Consider the following 19,836-nt stretch of genomic DNA (forward strand, 5'->3'; position numbering starts at 1 on the left):
TCCTCTCCTCTTCTTTCAGCTCCCCGGTGAGGTAGCCCCCTCGCCCAAAGAAGGGCTTTGCTCACTTTGGGGCCCCTGTGCACCTCTGGCTTGCCTGGAGCCAGCTGGCTGCCACTCCCAAGCTCTGCCCACTTCACCCGCGCCGCTGTTCCCAGGATCCTGGGCTGTCTGCCCACTTCACCCGCGCCGCTGTTCCCAGGATCCTGGGCTGGCTTCTTGATATTCTCACTTGGTGGGGTCCCTGTGAGTAATGTTCTCTGGGATCAGGGCTTCAGCTACCAGGTCGCCAGTGACTCAGACCCCACCTCAGGTCTCCCTAAATGGCTCCCTCTCCTCTCCTCTAGTCTCCTCTTTTTCCCATGGCTACCGTTTCATTCAAGCCTTCCTATTATCTTCCTGGACTACCATGGTAGCCACCACGTTGATCACACTGTCTACAATTTTTTTTTTTTTTTTTTTTGAGATGGAGCCTCATTTTGACGCCAGGCTGGAGTGCAGTGGCACGATCTTGGCTCACTGCAACCTCCTCCTCCCGGGTTCAAGTGATTCTCCTGCCTCAGCCTCCTGAGTAGCTGGGACTACAGGTGTGCACCACCATGCCGAGCTAATTTTTGTATTTTTAGTAGAGACGGGGTTTCCCTATGTTGGCCAGGCTGGTCTCGAACTCCTGACCTTGTGATCCGCCCGCCTCGGCCTCCCAAAGTGCTGGGATTCCAGGTGTGAGTCACCGTGCCTGTTTTTTTTTTTTTTTTTTTGGACAGAGTTTCTGTCTTGTCGCCCAGGCTGGAGTGCAATGGCACACACTCGGCTCACAGCAACCTCCGCTTCCCTGGTTCAGGCAATTCTCCCGTCTCAGCCTCCCCAGTAGCTGGGATTACAGGCATGCGCCACCATACCAAGCTAATTTTTATATTTTATATAAAATATAAAATATATATTTTATATTTTTAGTAGAGACAGGGTTTCACCATGTGAAAGGCCAGGCTAGTCTCGAACTCCTGACCTCAGGTGATTCACCCACCTTGGCCTCCCAAAATGCTGGGATTACAGGCATGAGCCACCTCGCCTGGCCTACAGTTGTTAATCCTTCCAATTCATCCTCTTTAAGTCACTAGAGTAATCTTTTTAACAGTGAAATGCCATGCCATTTCACTTTTTATATCCTTCAGACTGGGTTTAGTAGCTCACGCCTGTAATCCCAGCACTCTGGGAGGCTGAGGCGGGAGGATTGCTTGAGCCAAGGAGTTTGAGACCAACCTGGCAACAAAGTGAGATCCTGTCTCTAACAAAAAACAAAAAACAAACAAAACTTAGCCAGGCTTGGTGGCTCACACCTGTGGTCCCAGCTACTCTGGAGACTGAGCTGGGAGGATCCCTTGACCCCTGGAGGTTGAGGCTGCAGTGAGATGTGATTGTGCCACTGCACAAGAGCCTGGGGGACAGAGCAGGACCCTGTCTCAACACGAAACCAAAAACATCCTTGAATGTCTCCTTCCACACCTTTAGAGCAGTTGTTTTTCTTTTTTGAGGTTGTTTCACTCTTGTCACCCAGGCTGGAGTGCAATGGCATGCTCTCGGTTCACTGCAACCTCTGCCTCTTCCTGGGTTCTAAAGTTTTTTAGCTAGAATCTTACATCTTTCACCTGGTCTGTCTTACTTTTTTTAACCTCATCTCCTGCCATTTTCCACCAAGCACCTGTGCCCACCACCTGCTGGGAATTTTCTGAAAATGCCATGCTTCTCAGAAGCACAGGCTAGATAATTTGCGAGGCTCTTGTTTCAGCTCCCCGGTGAGTTAGTCCCCGTTCTCTGTGAGAAGTACTTTGCTCACTTTCGGGACTTGATGCACCTCTGGCTTCCCTGGAGCCCGAAGCCAACTGCGCTGCCACTCTCAAGCTCTGCCCCCTTCACCTGTGCTGCTGTGTCCAGGGTCCTGGGCTTGCTTCTTTGATTCTTGTTAAGAAATCGTCGGCCGGGCATGGTGGCTCACGCCTGTAATCCCAGCACTTTGGGAGGCTGAGGTGGGTGGAACACAAGGTCAGGAGATCAAGACCATCCTCGCCAACATGGTGAAACCCTGTCTCTACTAAAAATACAAAAAAATTAGCCGGGCGTGGTGGTGGGCACCTGTAATCCCAGCTACTCGGGAGGCTGAGGCAGGACAATCACTTGAACCCATGAGGTGGAGGTTGCAGTGAGCCGAGATTGCGCCACTGCACTCCAGCCTGATGACAGAGCAAGACTCTGTCTCAAAAAAAAATAAAAAATAAAAAAATCAAGAAGTTTGAGGGTGACAGCAGCAGCAGCACTTTGAAGGGAGCACAGGCGCTCTGAGTGTCAGACTCTGTGACTGCATAGGTCATGTGCCCACGAAGCCACTTTACTTCTTTCTAAACTGTTTGCCATGCTGGAAATGACCTTTCCTATGTTGCCTGCCTGGCGAACTTTTAGTTATACTTCTAGACCAGTGTAGGTAGCTCTTCACCTTTTGAGGTGGTCACTAACCCTTTAAGAATATGTTGGGGCTGGGTGCAGTGGCTCATGAGTGTAGTCCCAACACTTTGGGCAGTTGAGGCAGCTGGATCGCTTGAGCCCAGGAGTTCAAGACCAGCCTGGGCAAAACGTTGTTTCTACAAAAAAATACACACAAAAATTAGCTAGGCATGGTGGCACCCGTGTGTAGTCCCAGCTACTTGGGAGGCTGAAGTTGGAGGATCTCTTGAGCCCAGGAGGTTGAGAGCCAATATCGCACCACTGTACTCCAGCCTGGTGACAGAGTGAGACACTGTCTCAAAAAACAAACGAACAAAAAAAAAGTATGTTGGAAAGTACAGGCCGTCCGTATGCATACAACTTAAGGTTTGGAGCACAACTGAAGAGACCTCATATGCTCTCTGATGCCCATCACCTGAACCTATAGAGGCTCTCTCACTTGAGATTCAGTTCAAATGTCACCCTCTCTATTAAGCTTTTCTGGCCCCTGCTGGGCAGGAGAAAGCACTCCTTCCCCTGTAGGGCCTCATCCACCCCTTTGTTGTTATAATAATCATAATAAATTATGGATAACGGTTACCGTTTCCAGAGGGCCCACCATCTGTCAGACACATTTCAGAACTTATTGTAACTTGGCCTATTAGGCATTTTATCCCCATCTTCACAGATGAGGACCTGAGGTTCAGAGTTTAAGGACCAGAGCTCAAGAAAAGGGGCGGGGCCCCCAAGGACTGCAGAGTGCCCCTCATGGCTGTGGCGCCCCGCCCTCAAGTCACCTGTCCTGCTAGAGTGACTGATCTCATAGCCTGTGCCCTGGGAAGGTGCAAAGATTGTGCCGTGTTCATTTCTGCACTCCCAGTGCCTTTCCAGAAGATGGTTGCTACTAAATGAATGATGTTGGATGAATAAATACTTGACTTTACCCACAGGCCTTTTGTTTTGTTTTGTTTTGTTTTGTTTTGTTTTGTTTTGTTTTTGGGACACGATTTTGTTCTGTTGCCAAGGCTGGAGTGCAGTGGTGCAATCTCAGCAACTTCCACCTCCCGGGTTCAAGCGATTGTCTTGCCTTAACCTCCCAAGTAGCTGGGATTACAGGTGTGTACCACCACGCCCAGATTTTTGTATTTGTATTTTAATTTTTAAAGATTTATTTTATTTTTAAAAATTATTATTTATTTATTTTATTTAATTAATTTATTTTTTGAGATGGAGTCTTGCTCTGTCGCCCAGGCTGGAGTGCAGTGGTTCGATCTTGGCTTATTCCAACCTCCGCCTCCAGGTGTGAGCCACCGTGCCCGGCTACCACAGCTCTTTTTATAGTCCTAGATCAGTCAGTGCTGGGCATCCACCAATGATGACTGGAGAAAACCAGAATGTGACTTCCACAAAAGATGCCACATCCTTATATCTGGGCTCTGAGATTCTCTTAGACTTGAGCCACCACCAAGTGACTGCCCACAGATAGCTATGAGTCGAACTACATTAACCAAACTCTGAGGTTACCAGGCCGGAGTATTTCCTTCTCTTCCCTAGAGCATCTTCCTCTTGACCATGGGTTTGCCAGCTCTTCTATTTTTTCCTCAGGCATTTCTGATAAGATGGTGGTGGTTTTCTTTTTTTTTTCTCTTTTTTGTAGAGAACGGGGTCTTGCTATGCTGCTCAGACAGGTCTCAAACTCCTAGGCTCAAGCAATCCTCCCGTCTCTGCCTCCCTAAGTGTTGGGATTACAGGAGTGAGCCAATGCACCTGGCTTCTAATGAAGTTTTAAAGATAAGCAAACATGCTGGGCGCGGCGGCTCACGCCTGTAATCCCAGCACTTTGGGAGGCTGAGGCAGGCGGATCACGAGGTCAGGAAATCGAGACCATCTTGGCTAACATGGTGAAACCCCGTCTCTGCTAAAAATATAAAAAATTAGCCGGGTGTGGTAGTGGGCGCCTGTAGTCCCAGCTACTCGGGAGGCTGAGACAGGAGAATGGCTTGAACCTGGGAGGCAGAGGTTGCAGTTAGCCAAGATCACGCCACTGCACGCCAGCCTGGGCAACAGAGTGAGACTCCATCTCAAAAAAAGAAAAGAAAAAAAAAGCAAACACAAATTCTAATCACTTTGGGTGAATATTTGCCCTATAAACATTACTGTGATCTGGGGTTTAGGTTCCTAAATGTCTTGATATTCAGGTTTAAATGACTTAATATTTGGATTCTTGCTGATTTTTTTTCTGTTTTTATGTGAATGCCTAGTTACAGGGGTGTCCAATCTTTTGGCTTCCCCAGGCCACACTGGAAGAAGAAAACTGTCTTGGGCCACATATAAAATACACTAACACTAATGATAGCTTATGAGCTAAAAAAGAAAAAAAATCCCAGAAAAACTCATAGTGTTTTAAGAAAGTTGATGAATTTGTGTTGGGCCGCATTCAAAGCATGTCTGCAGCCTGAGGGCCGTGGGTTGGACAGCTTGGCCTAGTAAGTATATAAACTGTACTATGGATGGAATTAGAAATGATTGTGTTTTTCAGCTTTGGAATATTCATTGAGCTGCTGATTAGAATATCTGATCTCTAATTGGTGTAGCTGACTCTAGAATATCTGATCTCTAATTGGTGTAGCTGACTCTGATGTATCCATCCATGGCGCTAAGATTCAGGAAGAGAACGGACGTAAAACACTCAAATGTTTGTGAAACCAGTGATTTCATTCTTCTCCTTCCCAGACTTGAAAACCCACCCCTCCTGTGGAGTTTTCCTAGCTGGCACGGCTGAGCAAGGTTTCCCCTGGGAGCTGCTGAGTTTTCCTAGCTGGCACGGCTGAGCAAGGTTTCCCCTGGGAGCTGCTGGGAGACTCAGGCAGCAGCTGGGGTTCCAGGCCTGACTCCGCTTCAGAGACCCTCTGTTTCAGGTCCGCTGGTCTTCAGCCACTGCAGGGAGCTGCTCTGCCTGTTTCAGTGTGTTCCAGGACAGACTTGCAGAGGTGAAGAGGGGACTGAGCTATGGGCAGTAGAAGGGTTAGCGCTTAATGCACGATCCTGCTTTTCCTGTTTCAGAAGCTGCACCCACTGTAGTCAGCAACAGCCAGCTCAAGACCAAGACAGTTGATTTTTTGGTTTTTTGTTTGTTGGTTTTTGAGACAGATTCTCACTCTGTCGCCCAGGCTGGAGTGTAGTGGCGCAATCTCGGCTCATTATAACCTCTGCCTCCTGGGTTCTAGTGATTCTCCTGCCTCAGCCTCACAGGTACCCACCACTACACCCGGCTAATTTTTGTATTTTTAGTAGAGACGGGGTTTCGGCCTGGCGTGGTGGCTCACGCCTGTAAACCCAGCATTTTGGGAGGCCGAGGCGGGTGGATCATGAGGTCGGGAGATCGAGACCATCCTGGCTGATACGGTGAAACCCTGTCTCTACTAAAAATACAAAAATATTAGCTGGGAGCGGTGGCGGGCGCTTGTAGTCCCAGCTACTCTGGAGGCTGAGGCAGGAGAATGGTGTGAACCCGGGAGGCAGAGCTTGCAGTGAGCCGAGATCGCACCACTGCACTCCAGCCTGGGCAACAGAGCGAGACTCTGTCTCAGGGTGGGGGGAAAAAGGTAGAGATGGGGTTTCACCATGTTGGCCAGGCTGGTCTCGAACTCCTGACCTCAGGTGATCTGCCTGCCTCAGCCTCCCAAAGTGCTGGGATTACAGGCGTGAGCCACGGCGCCCGGCCCCAGTTGATTCTTTTAAGCAGCTGCTAAGAAAAAATTAGATTGTAGGTAAAAACAGATTGTAGGTGGGTGCCTTTTGGGAACTTTTTGTTATTGTTGTTAATGATATTAATAGACTTTTCTTAGGTTTTATGTAGTGTCACAAATGACACAATAGCGAGAATAAAAAGCTCCAGTTTCTTTGGGAGTTTACCAAATTCCACATTCCACGTCCTGTGCTAAGGCTTTCAACACGCATTTTCTTATTCTCGTAGTAACCCTATGAGATGGGTTTTAGATTTTCATATCTATATTTTATGAAGCGGGAAACCAAAGCACAAGGTTAAGTAATTTATTCAAAGTCATGTGATTAGCAAGGGGCACAGCTGGGACTGGAACTTACTCAATTTGGTCTCAAAGCCGGTCTTCCCCACCATAATGACCTACTGTCTCTTAGTTGTAGAAAAGCCACCTCCCTCCAGACTGACGCACCCACCTCCCGCTTTCCTCCTCCCCATTACATCCATTCTATAGACCAAGGCCAGATTAAAATTTCCTGAAATACTACTTTAATCCTTCCACTGCCTACTCGAAACGTTCCTCTTACCTAGAGAAGCAGGATCATGTTCTCTTTCCTTCTTCTGATAATCAGTTGTCCTCATCTTGCAGAATATCCCTTCCATAACTTCTCCAGCCTGAGGAGCATAAGAAATCTGGAGCTGGCCCAGCATGGTGATGCACACCTGTAGTCCCTGCTAATCAGGAGGCTGAGGTGGAGGATGGCTTGAGCTCAGGAGTTTTAAGTTGCAGTGAGCTGTGAACGCACCTGTCCGCTCCAGCCTAGGTGACAGAATGAGGACCCCAACTCAGAAAGCAAACAAAGGAAATTCAGAGCTGCCTGGCATGGTGGCATGTGCCTGTAATCCCAGCTACTTGGGAGGGTGAAGTAGGAGAATCACTTGAACCTGAGAGGCGGAGGTTGCAGTGAGCTGGGATTGCACCACTGCACTCCAACCTGGGTGACAGAGCAAGACTGTCTCAAAAAAAAAAAAAGAAAAAAGAAATCCAGAGCTAAAATTAGGAGGGGAAGGATGTAAACTTTGAACCTATATAAAACTGTAGGAATATTTTGTACTGTCATTAAGACACTAAAGAAAGCATTTTATTTTTATTTTTATTTTTTTTGAGTTGGAGTCTTGCTCTATTGCCCAGGCTGGAGTGCAGTGGCTCAATCTCGGCTCACTGCAACCTCCACTTCCCGGGTTCAAGTAATTCTCCTGCCTCAGCCTCCCGAGTAGCTGGGACTACAGGCACATGCCACAAAGGCCGGCTAATTTTTGTGTTTTTAGTAGAGATGGGGTTTCACCATGTTAGCCAGGCTGGTCTTGAACTCCTGATCTCAGGTGATCTGCCCTCCTAGGCCTCCAAAAGTGCTGGAATTACAAGTGTGAGCCACCATGCCAGACCTAAAGGAAACATTTTAAATAAACAGTATATCAGTGACATTTTCTACTTCTTAAAATTACTAATGGTGGCTAATGCACAATTAACTTCTCTTTACCATCTGTTGCTTGCTTGCTAAAATCTTTAGTATGTCTTTCCAAGGAAATTTTAATCAGGGGCTTAAAAAAAAAAGAAAAAGATTTATTTTTTCCAGGTGTGTATATTAAATTTTTTCATGTATGATTCTCTATTCACTGTTTCAAGTTATTTTGATTGTAAAATGTATTTGAAGAGCCTCACAATTTGAACAGTTGTTTTAAATCCTGTTGAACGAAAGGTATGAGGAAGTACGTCAATGCATTTTTCATTTGCTATGTTATGGTTCAACCAGTTTTCTCTGATTGTTACTAAACTCTCTTTCCAATAATATATTGATTCTCCTCTGTGTTTACCAAACATTTTTTTTTCTAATTTTTTTTTTTGTTTTTGAGACAGAGTCTCGCTCTGTCACCCAAGCTGGAGTGCAGTAGCGCAATCTCGGCTCACTGCAGCCTCTACCTCCGGGTTCCAAGCGATTCTCCTGCCTCAGTCTCCCAAGTAGCTGGGATTACAGGCACCTGCCACCAAGTCCAGCTAATTTTTGTAGTTTTTTTTTTTTTTTCCAGAGGGAGTCTCGCTCTGTTGTCAGGCTGGGGTGCAGTGGTGCTATCTTGGCTCACTGCAACCTCCGCCTATCGGGTTCAAGCGATTCTCCTGCCTCAGCCTCCTGAGTAGCTGGGACTACAGGCGTGCGCCCGCATGCTCAGCTAATTTTTGTATTTTTAGCAGAGATGGTGTTTCACCATGTTGGCCAGGATGGTCTTGATCTCTTGACCTCATGATCCACCCTCCTCGGCCTCCCAAAGTGCTGAGATGACAGGTATGAGCCACCACGCCCAGCCTTTTTTGGTTTTTTTAAATTTTATTTATTTTTATTTGAGATAGAGTCTCACTCTGTCACCCAGACTGGAGTGCAGTGGCATGATCTCAGCTCACTGCAACTTCCACCTTCTGGTAAACATCATTTTTGTAAAGCTACAGAAAAATTATGGTGAGAACAAATGCTGTCATATCTGTTTTGTGTGTGTGTGGGAGAGGGGTAGCTTTTAATTTTTTTTTTTTTTTTGGTCTGTGTTGAAGGTGAAGGGGGAGAGATCATGACATGTTTTACCTGACAAGGGGGTACTGAGCCCTGTCTATCCACTCCATCCCTACCGCATACCCTGGCTGAGACAGGAACCTTCCCAAGCAGCACTCCCAAGGAGAGTAGCCATCACTTGGTCCTTGCTGGACATGGGCATTCCTGCATCAGGGAGAAGGCAAACCTCATCCCACATTTCCTTCTTATCCCAAAGTGCTACGATCTGGTCCTTGCTGGCCATTACGGCAGGTGATCACAGCCAGGTCATTTGCTTACTTAGACCTCAGTTTCCTTGTCTGTAAAATTAGCATGTTTGTTCATGTTATCTCAGAGGGCTTTTGGAGCTCTAAAAGCAGAAGCCACAGAAAGCCTGAGAGGAGCACAGGTGAAGGCTCTGGGTGTGAGTGGCTTTGCTTCTTCCATTAGGTCCTCTTCCCGCAGGTACTTTCCAGAGTGTCTGTAATTAACACAGTGGGAGAGCAGAACCGCCATAAACCCTGTTCAAGTAGGAAGGGAATGGAAGGTCGAGGCGCCTGGACTGCAGCCGCAGCTGTGCTTGGGGCTGATCGGCCTTGGCTTCGCCCCTCCTGGCAGCTGGGGACTGCTGTGGGTTTTGCATGGTTCACAGAATAAAGTGCAAACGGGGTCCTGTCATTTTTTATTACTCAGAACCGCTTTCACTAAGCCTGAAAGCTTATCTCTTGGTCGATGAAAAGTCTTTGTACCGTGGACCCCAGAGTCTGGACTTCCCCTCACTAAGCAGCTGTGTGACCTGGGGCAAATCAACCTCTGGGCCTCACTTAATGGTTATATGATTCACTGTCACCTGAGCCAAGTTGAACAATAGTCTTAGACAACTAAGCACCACCCATTGTCCGCAGAATCCTCCTCGGACCACCCACCCACATCTGCCCTGGGGGGTTTAAATGCCCCTCCCAGACTCCAGCCTCTTACAGGCTGGGTCACGCTGCCCTGGGGAAGTCTATCTGGCTCCTTACAATAGAGAGAGCACATCCCTGCTACACCTACCTGAAGCCCAGGACAAACCCCTTTCTGCAACTACAGAGAACCCATCAAAGTTTAATTTCAGTCACAATAACCTCAGACAGACTCTCAGCATCTCCCTGCACCACTCCTGCTCTGACAAAAAGAAAAAAAGAGGCCAGGCACGGTGCCTCATGCCTGTAATCCCAGCACTTTGGGAGGCTGAGGCAGGTGGATCGCAGGAGTTCCACCTTGAGGCAGGAGTTCAAGAACAGCCTAACCAACATGGCAAGACCCGCCTGGCCAACATGGCAAGACCCTGTCTCTACCAAAAAACACAAAAATTACCCAGGAATGGTGGTGTGCACCTCTAGTCCCAGCTACTTGGGAGGCTGAGGCATGAGAATCACTTGAACCCGGGAGGCGGAGGTTGCAGTGAGCCGAGATCGCGCCACTGCACTCCAGCCTGGGCAACAGAGAGAGACCCTGTTTCAAAAAAAAAAAAAAAAAAAAAAGAAAGGAAAAAAAAGGAGAAGAATCGTACTAATGTTCAGCTGCAATTTACTCAGCAGAGTGATTAATCCATTAATTATTCCATTCAGTGAACTATTCGAAAGCATTTGCGAGTGTTTACCATATGCCCTCTTATTGTTGGAGGGTCGGACTATTCGAAAGCATTTGCGAGTGTTTACCATACGCCCTCGTATCGTTGGAGGGTCGGAGCAGCCAGAGTCGGGAGGCCTGTGATGAAAGAGATCTGGACAGCTGACAGAGACACGTTTGCAAGTGGGCTGGGCCGACCTCAGGACTGGGGGCCGGCCGGTCGGGCACCCTGCCTCTCACCCCCAAACGCCGCAATTCTTTTTTTGTTTTTTTTTGAGACAGTCTTGCTCTGTTGCCCAGCCTGGTGGAGTACAGTGGTGCAATCTCAGTTCACTGCAACCTCCGCCTCCCGGGTTCAAGTGATTCTCCTGCCTCAGCTTCCGGAGTAGCTGGGATTACAGGCACGTGCCACTACGCCCGGCTAATTTTTGTATATTTAGTAGAGACGAGGTTTCGCCACGTTGGTCAGGCTGGTCTCGAACTTCTGACCTCAGGTGATCCGCCTCCTTGGCCTCCCAAAATGCTGGGATTACAGGCGTGAGCACCCGCAATTCTAGGGGGTTCTTAGGCTGTCCCCACCTCCACTGTGACCCTCCAGTTTGTCTTTCTTACAACCAACAGAGTGATCACTTGAAAGTGAGAATCTACCTAAAGCTCTTCCTTGCTTTCTGTAGGTTTCTCCTGCCCTTAAGGAAAATGGGCTTCTACACAGGGGTCTCAGCCAGCTCCCTAGCCGCATCACCCTGCTCCCTGCTTCCTGTGTGTTCTTCTGGCAACCAGACTGTGAGCCATGCCTGCCCGTGCACACTGTGCCGCTCTTCAGCACTATACTGAGGCCCTTCTCCCAACTGCCCCTCCCAAACCACCACCAACAGCAGAAAGCCTGGCTAAGACATCGTTATCCTCCAGGATTTTCCAATTCTTCAGAAAGCTGCTCCTGCAATCACCCAGTGGTTCTTCCTGCCTGCTGCACAGACAAAACCAATGCCCTGAGACCGTGGCATTACCTCAGAGAGAGTTTTTAATTGGAGGCCTGGCACTATGCCTCACACCTGTAATCCCAGCAACTGGGGAGGCCACGGTGGGATGATTGCTTGAACCCAGATATTTCAGACCAGCCTGGGCAACATAGAGAGCCCCAGTCTCTTAAAAAAAAAAAAAAAAGGAGAAAAAAATGTTTAGTAGAAGCTGGCCACACTATGAGGGAGATGGAGCCATCACTCAAATCACTCTCCCCTGAAGTCTCGAACCTTAGGGTTTTTATGGGCAATTGTTGAGCAGGGGACTAGGGAATGGATGCTGCTGATTGGTTGGGGATGAGATCACAGGGGTGTGGAAAATAGTCCTGTGTGCTGAGTCTGCCTCTGGGTGGGGACATAGGACCACTTGTCATGACTCCCAAGTCCAGGTGGGGTGGTGTCAGTCTGAAAAATATCTCAAAAAACTGACCTTAGGCTTTACAGTAGTGATGTTATCTGGCTGCATGATCCCTGAGCAGTAAGGGATTATGGAAACACCTGTTGGGCAGGGCGGGTGGCTTGTGCCTGTAATCCCAGCACTTTGGGAGGTTAAGGCAGGAAAATCACTTCAGGCCAGCAGTTCAAGATCAGCTTAGAGACAAGATATCATCTCTACAAAAAAATTAAAAAATTTGCTAGGCGTGGTAGTGCACACCCATAGTCCTAGCTACTAGGAGGCTGAGGTGGGAGGATCACTTGAGCCCAGGGAGGTCAAGGCTGCAGTGAACTGTGATTGTGTCATTGCACTCCAGCCTGGGTGACAGAGCAAGACCCTGTCTCAAAAAAAAGATTCAATACAAATTTTTTTAAAAAGGAAACTACATCTATCTTATGGCCTTTCACTCATCTTACAAAGCCGGTGTCAGCAGCCCAGAACAGGGAAGGGCTTAGTTTTAAGAAGGGATTATTATCACTCTTGCTTCAAGGTTAAGCTATAAACTAAATTTCTCCCAAAGTTAGCCTGGCCCAGGCCCAGAAATGACCAAGGACGCTTGGAAGTCAGAAGCAAGATGGCGTTAACTATGTCAGATTTCTCTTACTCTCATAATTTTGCAAAGGCAGTTTTGCTCTAACCTTATTAACCTACTTTCTTTTTCTTTTTTTTTTTTTTTTGAGATGGAGTTTTGCTGTTGTCACCCAGGCTGGAGTGCAATGGCGCATTCTTGGCTCACTGCAACCTCCTGCCTCCTGGGTTCAAGCGATTCTCCTGCCTCAGCCTCCCAAGTAGCTGGGATTAAAGGTGCCCACCACCACGCCTGGCTAATTTTTTGTATTTTTAGTAGAGATGGGTTTTCACCATATTGGTCAGGCTGGTCTTGAACTCCTGACCTCAGGTGATCCACCCACCTCCGCCTCCCAAAATGCTGGGATTACAGGCATGAGCTACTGCGCCTGGCCTATTAACCCACTTTCTACATATCTCTACTCCCTCACCCTACTGCATGACAATTATCTGCTTATTTTAGTGTCTCTTCCACTCCTTGCAGCCTAGAAGGCTGTCCTTATTTGAAACTCCAGTGCCAGGCATGGATAGGTTTGAATTAAAGTAAGCCCTCAATATGTATTGGTTGACTGAATTAATTTGGGATGTGTAATTACACGTCGTGCCTATAATGATTTTTGGTTTGGAGAGGCCAAGGCAACAGTCTGTACTTCTGAATCCAGAAGATAAGAGAAACTAAGATTTTGAGAACATCAGGTGGGTCAGAAAGCCAAGCCAGCCCAGTGCCTGCCCTGCATTTCACCTGAATCTATGTGTCAGGGTGAGAAGATGTTTGTTTGCTTTTAACTGCTTGCAAATCTCTTAAAAAATGTGTATTATTATTGTATACCCAGGCCAGGTTCTTCTCCTTAATTTCTCTGGAATCAGAGTTAGAAAAACTGAAGGACTGTTTCTGGGTGTCTTGTTCTTCATTCAGGAGCAGAGCTGGCAATGTTCTTCCACTGATGCCCGTTCCATGGATTGTTAGGATTAGGTCAAAGATGTATTTGCAGTATTTGGCATCACATCTGGCCCATAGCGTGTGCTCAGTAAATGCTGCTCTTATGATTGTTGTGATTGATGAGGTGTGCTAGCAGTTTTGTTTTGGCTCCTCTCCAGGATGCTGGTCATCCTCGGGATATGAAGCCTGTTCGCCGGGGTGGCCGTTTGCTGGGTTCCCAAAAACTCTCTGTTCTTGGGTGGAGCTCGTAGAGAGAGCTCTACTGTCCCAACAGCTTCATGATGCCACCATCCCTGCTGGGAAGAAGCCTCTTGAGCTTAAGGGACTTGCTAGCTGCTAATGAAGACCATCCAGCCCCATTCTTTCCAGTGATGTCATTTCACCATCTCAGGTAACAATGCCCAATGCCTTCTGTCTTCATTTTCACTCCTTTTTTTTTTTTTTTTTTTGAGACAGAGTCTCGCTCTGCTGTCCAGGCTGGAGTGCAATGGCACAATCTCGGCTCCTGCAACCTCTGCCTCCTGGGTTCAAGCGATTTTCCTGCCTCAGCCTTCTGAGTAGCTGGGATTACAGGCACCCACCATCATGCCCAGCTAATTTTTTGTATTTTTAATAGAGACAGGGTTTCACTGTGTTGGCCAGGCTGCTCTCGAACTCCTGACCGAGACAGGGTCTCACTCTGTCATCCAGACTGGAGTGCACTGGCACAATCACAGCTGAGTACATCCTTGACCTCCTGAGGCTCCTACCTCAGCCTTCTGAGTAGCTGGGACTGCAGGCACGCACCACCATGCCCAGCTAATTTTTCGTATTCTTTGTTGAGATGGGTGTTTTGCCATGTTGGCCAGGCTGGTCTGGAACTCCTGACCTTGAATGATTCACCCACCTTGGCCTCCCAAAGCGCTGAGATTACAGCTGTAAGCCACTTTGCCCAGCCATTCACTCTATTTTGGATATTCAAATCTATCCTCACTGATGTCTTTAAAATCTCAGTGTAGCCACTTGGGTATCTGTTTTGTGTGCTTTTTCCTGTTCACGAATGTCCCAGACAAATGCCAGGGTGATTAGGCTGCTCTCTGCCTCTCCACGTTCTACATGGATGTGCATGGGGGTCAGGGAGGAGGAAGAAACACAATTCAGGGGATAGACTGTGTGGATATCACTTCATTTCCCCCTTTTTCACTAGGGGGAACATGTACATGGGCTATATGTACTACGTGTTAAAATGTACATAAAAGGAGGCAAAATTGAAAAAGAACAATTCAGCTTGACAGGCATATGTGGAAAGAAAGTAGGAGCGGTGCCGCCCTTTTATTTTGGGGACAGTGCAAATATTATGGACTGATTTTTTTTTTATTTTTTGAGATGGAGTTTCGCTTTTGTTGCCCAGGCTGGAGTGCAATGGCACGATCTTGGCTCACCACAACCTCCGCCTCCCGGGTTCAAGCGATTCTCCTGCTTCAGCCTCCCGAGTAGCTGGAATTACAGGTATGTGCCACCACAACCAGCTAATTTTGTATTTTTTTTTAGTAGAGATGGGGTTTCTCCATGTTAGTCAGGCTGGTCTCGAACTCCTGACCTCAGGTGACCCACTGCCTCGGCCTCCCAAAGTGCTGGGATGACAAGCATGCGCCACTGTGTCTGGCCATGGACTGATTTTCTGTAGAAGAGGTTATTTTTATGTATTTATTTATTTATTTATTTTCGAGACAGGGTCTCGCTCTGTCGCCCAGGCTGGAGTGCAGTGGCGCGATCTCCGCTCACTGCAAGTTCCGCCTCCTGGGTTCACACCATTCTCCTGCCTCAGCCTCCTGAGCAGCTGGGACCAGAGGTGCCCGCCACCATGCCCGGCTAATTTTTTGTATTTTTAGTAGAGACGGGGTTTCACCATGTTAGCCAGGATGGTCTCGATCTCCTGACCTCGTGATCCGCCCGCCTCGGCCTCCCAGAATGCTGGGATTACAGGCGTGAGCCACCACTCCCGGCCAGTTATTTTTTTTTTAAACCCAGCTGAGCCCATTCTTTACCCTTGCGAACTGGTATCATTAGCCATTTCCCAGCGTGGGGAGTCCAGGAAGCCTCCCAAGCTTGGGACCTGGGCCTCATCCTGCTGCTCCACCCACAAGCCTCCCCAACAATCTGCATTCGGACAGTGGTGGTAGCATCCTCAGGGGACTCCCTGAAATTGACTTACAGTCTTGGCGGAAAACAGCCTTCTTCGATCAAGGAAGATTGTTCTCTGTAGATGAGTGCTCAGGAGAGTTTCTGTGCCCCATCAGCAAGGTCAGCTAAATACATCCATCCAGTGAAAGGCAGGTGGCAGCTGAGCTTGTGCTCAGGCCTTCCATGGAAGCAGAAGGGCCCTGTCCTAGAGAATCATGCCAAAAATACTGCATGCTTGCGGGCAGGGGCTGGGGGAGTAGTGTGAATCTAGCCTCAAAGGTGAGAAATAGTCATGGCATTGGTATAGGGCTGTCAACTCACATTCAGGTTAAAATTCCAAAGCAAGCCCCCCAAAAAGTGCCTAGGTTGAAATGGCAACTGGAATTGCTTAGAATCCTACCATTCCAGTAGGTTTTATATAAAAATAGCTTTACTGAGATACAGTTGATAGACAATAAATTACATGTACTTAAACGGTACAATTGGATAAATTTTGACATATGCATATACTCATGAAACTGTCAACACCACCAAGATAATGAACACTCCCAGAAGTTCATCACTCCCAGAAGTTTCCCTGTGGCCTTTTGTAATCTGTCCCTCCTGCCTTTTCCCACCCCCATCCCACCACCACGCTCTCAGCCATGTCCCCACGGGGTCTTTATATATATATATATATATATATATATATATATATATATATATATATATAAAGCTGGGATTACAGGCGCCCACCACCACGCCTGGCTAATTTTTGTATTTTTAGTAGAGACGCGGTTTCACCATGTTGGCCAGACTGGTCTGGAACTCCTGACCTCATGATCTGCCTGCCTCGGCCTCCCAAAGTGCTGGGATTACAGGCGTGAGCCACTGCGCCCGGCCCCCCACTTGCTCTTATAGGTCCATTGGTATTTGCTAGAAGTTTGTATAAATATAACCATACAATATGGATTCTCTTACTTTTTTTCCCCACATAACAGTTATTTTGAAATTCATCCATACTGTTGCCTGAATTTCATGGTAGGAATGTACTAGTTTACCCGTCACCTGGTGAAGGCCATTTGGGTTATTTCCAAATTGTGGCACTTTTGAAGAGAGTGGCTATGAACATTTGTATACAAGTCTTCGTATGTCCATGTTTTAATTTCTCTCGAGTTGATGGTACATCTACTCAGTGTATGTTTAACTTAGAAAAACCCACCCAGCCAGGCGCGGTGGCTCACGCCTGTAATCCCAGCACTTTGGGAGGCCGAGGCGGATGGATCACGGGTCAGGAGATCGAGACCATCCTGGCCAACATAGGGGAATGAAACCCCGTCTCTACTAAAAATACAAAAAATTAGCTGGGTGTGGTGGCAGGCCTTCACCCAGCTTCTCGGGAGGCTGAGGCAGAAGAATTGCTTGAACCCGGGAGGCAGAGGTTGCAGTGAGCCTGGGCAACAGAGTGAGATTCCATTTCAAAAAACAAAAACAAAAAACCAAAAAAACCCCACCTACCTGACTTCCAAAGTGGTTGTTATATTTTACATTGCCAACAGCAGTGTATGAGAATTCCAGTTCTCTAATAGCCTCATTAGTGCTTCATACAATCAGTCTTTAAGCCATTCTATAAATGTATGGTGGTATCTCATTGTGGGTTTAATTTGCGTTTCCCTAACGGCCAACGACTTGAACATCTTTTCATGTGCTATTTGCCATTCATCTATGTTCTTTGGTGAAGTGTCTGTCCAAATCTAGTACCTTTTTAAAAATTAGGTAGTTTACTTTCATTTTAATTTAATTTAATTACTTTATTTATTTATTATTTAGACAGAGTCTTGCTCTGTCACCCAGGCTGGAGTGCAGTAGCATGATCTCAGCTCACTGCAACCCCTGCCCCCTGGAGTTAAGCAATCCTCCCACCTCAGCCTCCTGAGTACTTGGGACCACAGGCATGCGCCACCGCACCCGGCTAATTTTTTGTATTTTTTGTAGAGACTGGGTTTCACCATGTTGCCCAGGGTGGCACTGAGCTCAAATGATCCACCTGCCTTGGCCTCCCACAATGCTGGGATTACAAGTGTGAGCCACCATGCTTGGCCCTCATTCTCTAATATCCCTTTTGAAGGGCAAAAATTGTTAACTTTTTTGAAGTACAACTTATAATTTTTTTTTCATTTATGGATTGTAGTTTTGGTTTTCTAAGAAATCTTTGCCTTAGGATCAATATATTTTCTTTTAGAAGTTTTATAGTTTTAGGTTTTACATTTAGAGTTAATTTTTGTGTATGATGTGAGGCAGGGATTTAAATTATTAAAACAATGTTTTTTTTTTTTTAGTTAGAGATAGAGTTTGGCCATATTGCCCTGGCTGGTCTCAAACTCCTGAGCTCAGACAATCTGCCTACCTTGGCCTCCCAAAGTATTGAGATTACAGGCATGAGCCACTGTGCCAAGCCTTAAATAATTTTTTGCACGTAGATATCTAAGTATTCCAGCACCATCTGTTGAAAAGATGATCCTTTCCCTTAGCTGCCTTTGCATATCTCTTGAAAATCAATTGATGTCCATATATATATATATATGGGTCTATTGCCGCACTTTTATTCCGTTCTATTGATCTGTTTGTGTGTTTTTATACCACTATCACATTGCTTTGATTACTGAAGCTTTGTAGTAAGTCTTGTCCTTTGCATTTCCATATGAATTTTAAAATCGGCTTGTCAGTTTCTACAAAAAAAAGACTGCTGAAAATTTAAGTGGGATTGTGTGGGATCTAGAAATATTGAGTCTTTTTTTTTTTGAGACAGAGTCTTGCTCTGTCACCCAGGCTGGAGTGCAATGGCACAATCTGGGCTCACTGTAACCTCCACCTCCTGGGTTCAAGCCATTCTTCTGCCTCAGCCTTCTGAGTAGCTGGGATTATAGGCACATGCCACCATGCCCGGCTGATTTTTATATTTTTAATAGAGATGGGGTTGCACCATATTGGCCAGGCTGGTCTTGAACTCCTGACCTTGGGTGATCGATCCACGTCAGCCTCCCAGAGTGCTAGGATTACAGGCATGAGCCACTGTGCCTGGCCATTGAGTCTTCTAATTGATGAATAAATATATTTCTTGTCTGGGCATGGTGGCTCATACCTGTAATCCCAGCACTTTGGGAGGCTGAGGCAGGAGGATCACTGGAGGCCAGGAGTTCGAGACCAGCCTAGGCAACACTGTCTACAAAAAAAAAAAGAAAAAAAAAATAAAAAACTGAATAAAAAAATATATATTTCTCCATTTATTTAGGCCTTTGATTTCTTGCAGCAATGTTCTATTAGTTTTCAGTGTATATCCTTTGTTCATCCTTTGTCAGATTTATGCCTAAGTGTTTCACATGTTTTAATTCTATTATGTTATTTTTAAAATTTCAAATTCCAATTGTTCATTGTTTGAATGTAGAAATAGTTGTTTTTGTATACTGATATTGAATCCTCCACTCTTGCTAATTAGCCTTTTTGTAGATTCATCAGATTTTCCACACAGCTGATTATGTTATCTGTGAGTAGAGATAGTTTTACTTTTTCCTTTGTTTTATGACTTCCTTACTTTTATTTATTGATTTATTTTTTAGGCCTTATTGCTCCATTGGAGCATCCAGGGCACTGTTGAATAGAAGTGGTGAGAGTGGACATCCTTGCCTTGTTCCTGACCTCAGTGGGAAAGCATTCACTCTCTCACTGTGAAGTATGATGACAGTTGTATGTTTTTCATAGATGCCCTTTTCAGGTTGAGGAAGCACCCTTCTATTCTTAGTTTACTGAGAGTTTGTTAGGAATGGATACTGGATTTTGTCAAATGCTTTTTCTATGTCTGTTGAGATAATGTTTTTCTTGAGTCTATGAATAGAGTTAACTACATTGATTGATTTGCAAATGTTAAACCAACTTTGCATTTATGGGATAAACCTCACTTGGTCATGATGTCTTATCTTTTTTACATATTGGTGTATTTAATTAGTTGAGAGCTTTTGCATCTATGTTCATGAGGAATATTGGTCTTCTTTTAATGTCTTTATCTGGTTTTGGTAACAGAGCAATACTTGCCTCATAGAATGAGGGAATGGGAAGTGGTCCCTACTTTTCAATTCTCTGGAAGAGTTTGTGTAGATTTACTATTAGGTATTTCTTCAATATTTTATGGAATTCAAGAATTAATTCTTACTAGCTTGGAAAAAAATTGTGTATGGACTGAAAGGATTAGAAAGTATATCCTGTCTAGCTCAGCTCCTAAGCTATCTCAGCCTGTCTTTGTCTTTGGGATGCTTTACAACTCTGTGACTTTTAGAAAATTGATTCTTGTCCAT

This window comes from Gorilla gorilla, chromosome 12 (genome assembly GCF_029281585.2).
Source record: "Gorilla gorilla gorilla isolate KB3781 chromosome 12, NHGRI_mGorGor1-v2.1_pri, whole genome shotgun sequence".
Lineage (NCBI taxonomy): Eukaryota > Metazoa > Chordata > Mammalia > Primates > Hominidae > Gorilla > Gorilla gorilla.